General features: G+C 42.9%; 1 pseudogene across 2 annotated transcripts; it reads left to right on the top strand.

The window, feature by feature from the left end:
- The first annotated feature begins 1,649 nt into the window (after positions 1–1,649).
- Positions 1,650–4,276, top strand: LOC147439980 (F-box protein At5g46170 pseudogene; annotated as a pseudogene). Of its 2 annotated transcripts, none has more exons than XR_015184673.1 (2): positions 1,650–1,847; positions 2,452–4,276. The product of XR_015184673.1 is annotated as an F-box protein At5g46170 pseudogene, transcript variant X2 (transcript). The 2 variants fall into 2 exon arrangements; XR_015184672.1 differs by having other exon boundaries at positions 1,651–1,936.
- The last annotated feature ends 3,561 nt before the right edge of the window (positions 4,277–7,837 follow it).

Below are 7,837 nucleotides of genomic sequence, written 5' to 3' on the forward strand. Positions count from 1 at the left end.
TGTGCCAACTCTAAACCATAGTTACATATGGCAATCTATGCACTAATGCTTTGCTTTTGTTTATAGCCCAACAAAGGTGAAATCGAATAAATGTTCAAGTAAACATCTTTCTCTCGAGTGTTGGGAACAGAACTCTTTGTTCCTTCCATGCATATCCTCTGTAGATTGTCATGTATGTACCTAAGAATGTGGATCCCTTAACCATATGGAAGAACTACACCCCCAATGTTGAGCTTGTTAAAGAAACCTCCAAAATCAATCCTCAACGAGGTCGTATATCAGGAAAGAAATTCTTTAAGTCGAGGCTATGCAATCATCCATGATGTCAGCCTATGAGGCTCGCTCTACACCTCCATTAGGGGAGCTCATTTTACATTCTAAACATGATTAATTAAGCAAAGTGTTTTAGTTATTCTTTTTGGCTTGTGCCTACTCTCATTATGCTCAATCATCCATGAATTTTACTCTAACTTATCCTTGTAAACCCCACAATTGGTATTAGGGCCGGCCCTAATGCACAAACCCTGTCCTTGATCCTCATTCCTCACTTGGATTGCATTAGATATCATAATTATTAGCCTTCAGAAGTCATAGGATTATTGAGATTTCATAAACCCTCATTAGGGTCACCTCTTTAGCCATTGCATTTTAGCTTGAATAAAATAGTTAGGGACCAGTAAAGGCATAGAAAAACGAAGGCTAAACGGCTAGATTATTCAAAATAAAGCCTTCCCATTGGCTTGGCGAGGTTTCAACCCTCCGTGGATGCATTGCACTCTTTTTGGTCCTGGTGGGTGTTCTCTTTGACTCTCAATTTTGTTACACATGATTCCAAACAGGCGCCACAAATCTCATATCCGAAAGTCGACAAACTCAAAAATTATTTTCCTCAAACCTCATGAAAAGATGAATGCAATGAGCTACTTTGTGCTCAAAATTGAACTCCATGGAAGAAGATAGAAGCTCCCCAAGTTAGGTGTTCCCCTACTGGCCCCTTTACCCTATGTGAAGGTTCCCGCCACCTTCCCTAGGGATTGCATTTCATCCTCACCAATTGATAGCCCTCGTACGCTAGCATTTCATGGGGCGCATTGTACTCTCACTGGCTTAGATCATCAAATGAAGACCATCCCCTGTAAAATTTTCCATTTTATGTCAAAGTTGAGAGAATCAAGACATTCTCTCTCTTTCACGTGGTTAAAATTTTGGGGACTATTGATATCGGTGCAATTGTGCCGCCTAGAGGAACGAGCCGACTGAAGTGTAGAAGGAGGGAGGGTTGCTCCAATGTGTCACACTCCCATTGGGCAATTAATAAAGAGCACATTTCATACCACCCCCCATAAGGTCCCAAAAGAACTCTACCCCTCTCTTTTCAGCTAAATTTGTGGGTTGCAGAGATTGAACCTTCATTTATGTATGAGGGATAGCAATGTCACTGCTACGCTATTGCCCATTGCATGAAATTAGCACGCAACATACTCTTGTAACTCTTGTGGATTGCGTTGGGCCCGTATGAACCCGGCCTAACTCTCAAAAACTTCGGGGCCGTTCACACAGCCCTATTGGGCACTATATCCATAACCGACGTAGTCACTCAGATTTTATAACCTATTGCGACAGATGGCTGAAGCAGAGAGCGCGTGTGAATAGCCGCTGCAAGGGTGAGCGTCTCTTCTCTCTCCGACTCTCTCTCTAACAACGGATACTTTTCTCTTGCGGGCCCGCCCGCAAAGACGAGGTCGCCATAACTACACCACCTGCCTGCTCTGCTCATTCTCCTCTGCCGGCCTCAAGTAGCCACCTTCGCAGTTATCGTCACTGCTGCAGATCGATCGCCATTCGCTGTAAGCTTCTTCCCTCCCCTTCTCAAAGAACTGCACTGATCGTCCTCGCCATTGTATCGAGCTTCAGTTTTAGTGGGGTTCCTCTGAAGGTAGATAGTTCTCTTTTCAAGTTTCTGTTGGTAGTTGTCTTTTCTAGTTTCTGTTTTGTATGGATAAACGGGGAATGAATATTTCATCGCCACAAATTGATAAGCACACAGATGGATTTAGGCGGAAAAGCTTCAATGTTGAACCTACAAATGAGGCCATCTCTCAAGCAAGAGAATTTGTTGATTACTATATTTATCGCAAGATGACTATGAATTGTCCTGCTTGACAGAAATTGTAGGCATGGCCTTATTTGTATGTTGCCGATGAAGCCTTTTCTGTGTGCGTCTGCCATTTGTTTCTCAATTTGTGATGTGAAGAAAGTTTGTCTGCTTTATCGAATATTGCAAGCTGACCATGGCTATGCATTCAAGTCCTGCTGGCTAGGGTTTCTTAGTGTTTAGGATATTGTTTTGCAGGAGGAAGTCATTGCACTGATGCATTCTTCTTTTCAAATTTTGCCATCTCTGCCTCTTTCAATCTTGAAAAATCTAATTTTGTTTTGGTGTGTGTCTAGCTGTAAGCGTCAGTACCTCCATCAAGTATTCTCTCGTGTGGAGAGACATTCAACAACCTATATTCGAGACACATTTTTGGATTGGCCTATCTTTAAGTGGCGGACTGAAACAATGTGTGCGCGCATGCTGGCAAATACGTGCCCAGTTTCCCGGCAAAACCTGTTTGAGCTACTACCTGATCCCCTTCTCCTATGTATCTTCAACAGGGTGCATGATGTCAAAGCACTTGGCAGGTGTTCCGCTGTATGCAAGCGATTCAACACACTTATTCCGCAGGTTGAGGACATTGTCGTGAAGGTGGACTGTATGATATCAGCTGATGAAAGCAATCTATCCATGAGAGGAAGTGGTCTTCTCCCTCAACTTTACCGGGTACTCGTTGGCAGCCTTGTCAAGTCTCTGCATGCTCTACAGCACTTACTGGCGCCAAAGAGGCCCATTTTTGCTGATGTGTCACATCATTCTCCTGGGGAGGTTTTGAAGAACTTTAATCACGTGCGGCGCTTACGAATTGAGCTTCCAGGTGGTGAACTAGGTGTCGAGGATGGCTTTGTATTAAAGTGGAGGGCTGAGTTTGGCAGTTCCTTGGAGAATTGTGTCATTCTTGCTGCATCATCTCTGACGAGGGCGGAAACAGAGAAACTTGGAAGAACTCCTGGTAGTGACATCTCTTCCTTGGCAAATGTTTTATCTGGTAATGAGAGTCAGGATAATGGGAGTAACATCCCAGAGGCTTTTTTCACAAATGGTGGCTTAAAGCTTCGAGTTGTATGGACGATCAGCTCCCTCATAGCTGCTTCTGCCAGACATTATCTTCTTCAGCAAATCATATCTGACCATCCAGCATTAGAGAGTCTGGTGCTTGCGGATGCAGATGGCCAAGGCACTCTTTGCATGAACAAAGAACAGCTTCTGGACTTCAAGATCAACCCCATTGCTGCATCTGCTTCGACAAACAGGACACAGGTGCCCGCTCTCAATATCAAGCTGTGGTATGCCCCTGTGTTGGACCACAAGGACGGATTCACGATGAAAGGTGCTACACTCATTGCCATCCGTCCCAGTGATCTTTTGGTGAAGGAAGACTTGGAGAACCTTCTCATGAATGCCTTTGACGAGCCTTTCTGCAATGCTGCAGGCTTATTGGCTCGAAGGCGCACATACTTGTTGGAAATGAACTCATTTTAACTTCATGGTATGTAATAGATCCATGGCACTGTGTGGTAGCCGCCGTGAGATGATGTACACGGAGATGAGAAGTTGTAGCTAAATACAACTCCATCTATGGCCAGTAAACAAAGTGTGAGAAGCTGTTACATGTTGATCCTTTTAGATGTGGTTTGATTACAGGGCGCGGTTCAAAGTACGATGATAGCCACTCTCTCTTGTTGGTTGGGCCATGTACATCCCCTGTACTTTGCTTTATAGCAGGGTCTTGTGTACTAGGACCTCATCAAGATGATGTGTACAAGTGGGTTTGCATGTATTTGTGCTTATTTATAGTCCTGCAGGGTGCTGAGTGTAAAATAAAATGATTCATGTACAGCTGACATGGCCATGTTTCGGGCCTTGATTGAGTATGGATCATGTCAAATAACATATCAAGCAGTGCAGGCGGTCTGCAACGTCAACATGGATCATGATCATGCCATACTTAATTCACAGAAGTTTCTCAAACCTCGTGACTAGGAGTCCCTAGTGTTTGCACCATCAACAGACTCTGGGTCAGGCCATACTTTTTTGTAGCCTCATGACTCAGGAATTTTGGTTGTACTTTGGAAGAAATATAAAAAGTAGTTGATCAATTTGAAGGTTTTGAAGGCCTATGTCTGTCTATTACAGTTTTGAAGGTCATCTCTTGGTAAGTGGGGGTTTCTTTGTGGTTCTGCTTGCTTTTCTAGAGTCTAGACATTGTGGGGGAATGAATTAGATATTCATTACAATGGGGGCTGGGGTTTCTTTTATACCCCTCAATTGAATTACCTGACCCAATTCATCATGTCAAACAATTAAAAATTACAAATAGGACAGGAGCACGTGGGCCATATATTTGAGACGCATAACTTCATCATTTCAAAATTTTGCAGTGTGGAAGCCTGTGTGTGTGTGTGTGTGTGTGTGTGTGTGTGAGAGAGAGAGAGAGAGAGAGAGAGAGAGAGAGAGAGAGAGAGGAGGGGGGGGGGGGGGGAGATTTTCATTGAACCAACAAACTCAGCAATGAATTACATATTAATCTCAATGGGGGTATTGATTAGAATGGGAGTTGGGGTCTTAAATACCCCTGGGGTCTCAAATTGGTAAAAAATACTTAACATGAAAATATAGGGTTGCATGGGGCACTCCCTTGAGATACATAACTCTTAACGTCCTTTTGTAGCTCATAGCAACACATGCACGAAGATAAAGTCATTGCAGAAGATGAAACCATGGACATCCCAACAATTTATCACCTTGAAAATTGTAACCATCAACTTATGACCAGTATGACGATGCCATCTTGAACTAGTTGCTCTTGTCAAGGAGGGACTCTTTGCATGAGAGGTTGGCTTGGCTTATGTGCGCCTAGGCGCCTAGGCAGGACAACCCTACTAAACTTTTCCTAAAGGTTTTACATTTTTGCAAGGGTTTGACTTAATCCATTTGTGGATTGATTACGTAAACAAGTTTCAGCTCATGTTCATTGCATCATTCCCAAGGGGATTTGTACCATATTATGAAAATGATGTATTGAACACGCTTAGGATTGTCAGGGCACCCTTGCCCGCATGGAGGCCCTCACTATGAGGTTTTTTTCCTCCGCTTGTATATACACCCATCCTTCTAGGGCAAGCCTTATCTTCATATTAGTACACTTAGTATTAATACTTCATGTATTTGTGCTCTTGAGCTTCAAATTATCCTCTTCATCTTTGTGTGCATATCTGTAGTTATATTTCCAACAATTTTCACATTGGGTTTTGGTTTATGCTTTGGCTTATCTTGACATGTAGATCACCCCCATCATTTCAAACATTCAGAATGAAGCCTCTTGCTACCCTAAATTAATAAATCATAATTTGAAAGGCACAAAACTTGGTCAAATAGTTGCCTCCCCAAATAAGTATGAAAACTACTGCTAAGAGATACCCAATGGTTGTAAAGGATCTTGCAAAATTTAGATAAGAAAGAAGCCAATCTAGATTTGTGGTGATTGTACTCACACGTGTGGAAAAAAGAGGAAGAATCAACAACCCAACCTGGCTAAGAGATTGAATCCACAAAAATTCCAATGCCAAAGTAAGTGTAGTATATGAACACTTAATGAAATTTAAATACTTTAGTTTATATTTTCAATGGATTTGTCTTTAGGAATTTAAGGCATTGAATTGGTCTTCATCAGTGAAATGGATATACCCTTTCAAATCAGGAGATTGGGTAGTTGTGACCCATAGGATTTGTATTTTAAGGATGATTATGAATGAAAAAGAATAAATTCAGTATTTCCAAGTGTGGTTTTCTTTGTTATGTTTCTTTATTTGTGTACACATGGTATTTGATTGAATTCTATGTGTAACATTTAATGGCCTAATAACTTGTGTGTAGCGGAAACTAGCATGAACCAAGGAAGCTCTAGGAGGATCTTGGCGGTTATTCTTTTGGGGACAAGCGCGGTACGCATGCCTTTGTTCGCCGCACTTGAAACACCGGTTATCCTTGCGATAACGCTCAAGCTCTTCAGGAGAGGGTTTGTTTTTACCTTTGTAAACTCCCTTCTCTTTAGCTTTGTTGGAGTTGCCCTTAGGGGACTTTTGGACATTGTCCTTCTCCTTAGGCTCGTTGGAACCCTTGTTTTTCGTGGGCTTATTATTTCTTTTAGCCCCCGTTTGGAAATTGATTCGAGAGGCCACCATAGTATGGTGTATTACCGCCGATATGGTACGTGGCCTTTGGGAGTTGACATACTCCGCCATTTCTTCGGTTAAACCCGCACAAAATTGTTGCTTTTGCTCTCCAAAATTCAACTTTTTGAAGACAGTGGCTTTGAGTTGTAGGTCCCAAAACTTGTCTACATATTTGTGGATGGATTCATAGGGAGAGAGCTTTAAGCTTCGCCATTCGGTGAGTACTTTGTCTTTGGCATCGGTGGCCAAAAACTGCTTCATAATGGAAGCTCTTAAAGCTTTTCATGTTCGTGGAGCTTCACCGTTGGCTCATAGGCTAGACCACCATTGTCTGGCGGACTTTTGAAAGTGCATAGCTACATGGCGTAGCTTGGAGGACTCCGTGAAGCCCTCATCTCCAAACGCCGCATCCAATTGCTGGATAAAGGCTAAGACTTACCAAAGGTACCATCATAGGTAAGGAAAGAGATGCTCTTCCCTCCCTCTTTGAATTTCTTCAGCTTGGACGACCTCTTCCATGCGGCATAGGATTTCCTATGGCCTCTTCTTTTTGATGGTTCAAAGGTTGCACCATCACTTTCTTCAGAAGGTGAAGAATTTGAAGAAGGTGGAGAAGAGGGTGACCTCTTTCTCGCCTTTTTCTTGTCTTGATTTTCGGCCTCTTCACCATCGCTTTCATAAGGGGGAGAGGATGAAGAAGATGGAGAAGAGGGTGTCCTCTTTCTCGCCTTTTTCTTCTCTTTCTTTTTATCATCCCTCTTTCAATTATGGTGTGGAGAAGAGTGTGATGGTCTTCTCCGCTTTAGTGGTGTTCGATAGCGTTTAGCCCGCCGTCTTCGTGGAGCCATCTCCGCCGAGGTGGCGGGAGACTCACTTCTTTCTCGTTCCTTTGATGGAGGCTCTTGAGTTCTCCTTTGGGAAGGAGATGGATCATCAAGAAGTAAATTCTTGAGCTCTTCATATGGATTCTGTTCTTCTTCCCGAATCGGAGAGAGACCTCTTTTGGGAGTCTCATAAGGAGGCTTCCTAGGTGTTCTCTCGTCATGGTGATGAGCTTGAAGAATCCCGTGAGCACGGAGCTGTCGTTGCACTTCACTTTGGAGAGATGGATTGCCCATGGCTTGTTGAAGCTTAGAAACAAGATAGTTAACAAGCATTGAAGCATCATTAGTAGCTTGCTCATGAGCAAAATCAAAGTTATCAACATTAATTTCACTCTCTTTACTATTGTCAACCATTCTAACAACTTTTAGGTGTAAAGTTTTTAGGTGTACTTTGGCACTTCAAGCCCTAGTTTCTACTCCTCTTTACCTCTTTAGAAAAAGCACTCAAGCTATTGTACCCGTGGCTCGAATACCATTAATTGCAAGGAATAGAAGAGAGGGTCTTTCAACACCAAAACAGCACCGACTTCTGTCAAGCTTCTAATAGCTCAATAGTGGTTAAAAGCCTTAGGCAAGCCCCGTAGGACTCCACTATTAAGACCATAGCTCTCGACGGTGAT

The sequence above is a fragment of the Adiantum capillus-veneris genome, chromosome 16 (assembly GCF_014529385.1).
Source record: "Adiantum capillus-veneris isolate H3 chromosome 16, ASM1452938v2, whole genome shotgun sequence".
Lineage (NCBI taxonomy): Eukaryota > Viridiplantae > Streptophyta > Polypodiopsida > Polypodiales > Pteridaceae > Adiantum > Adiantum capillus-veneris.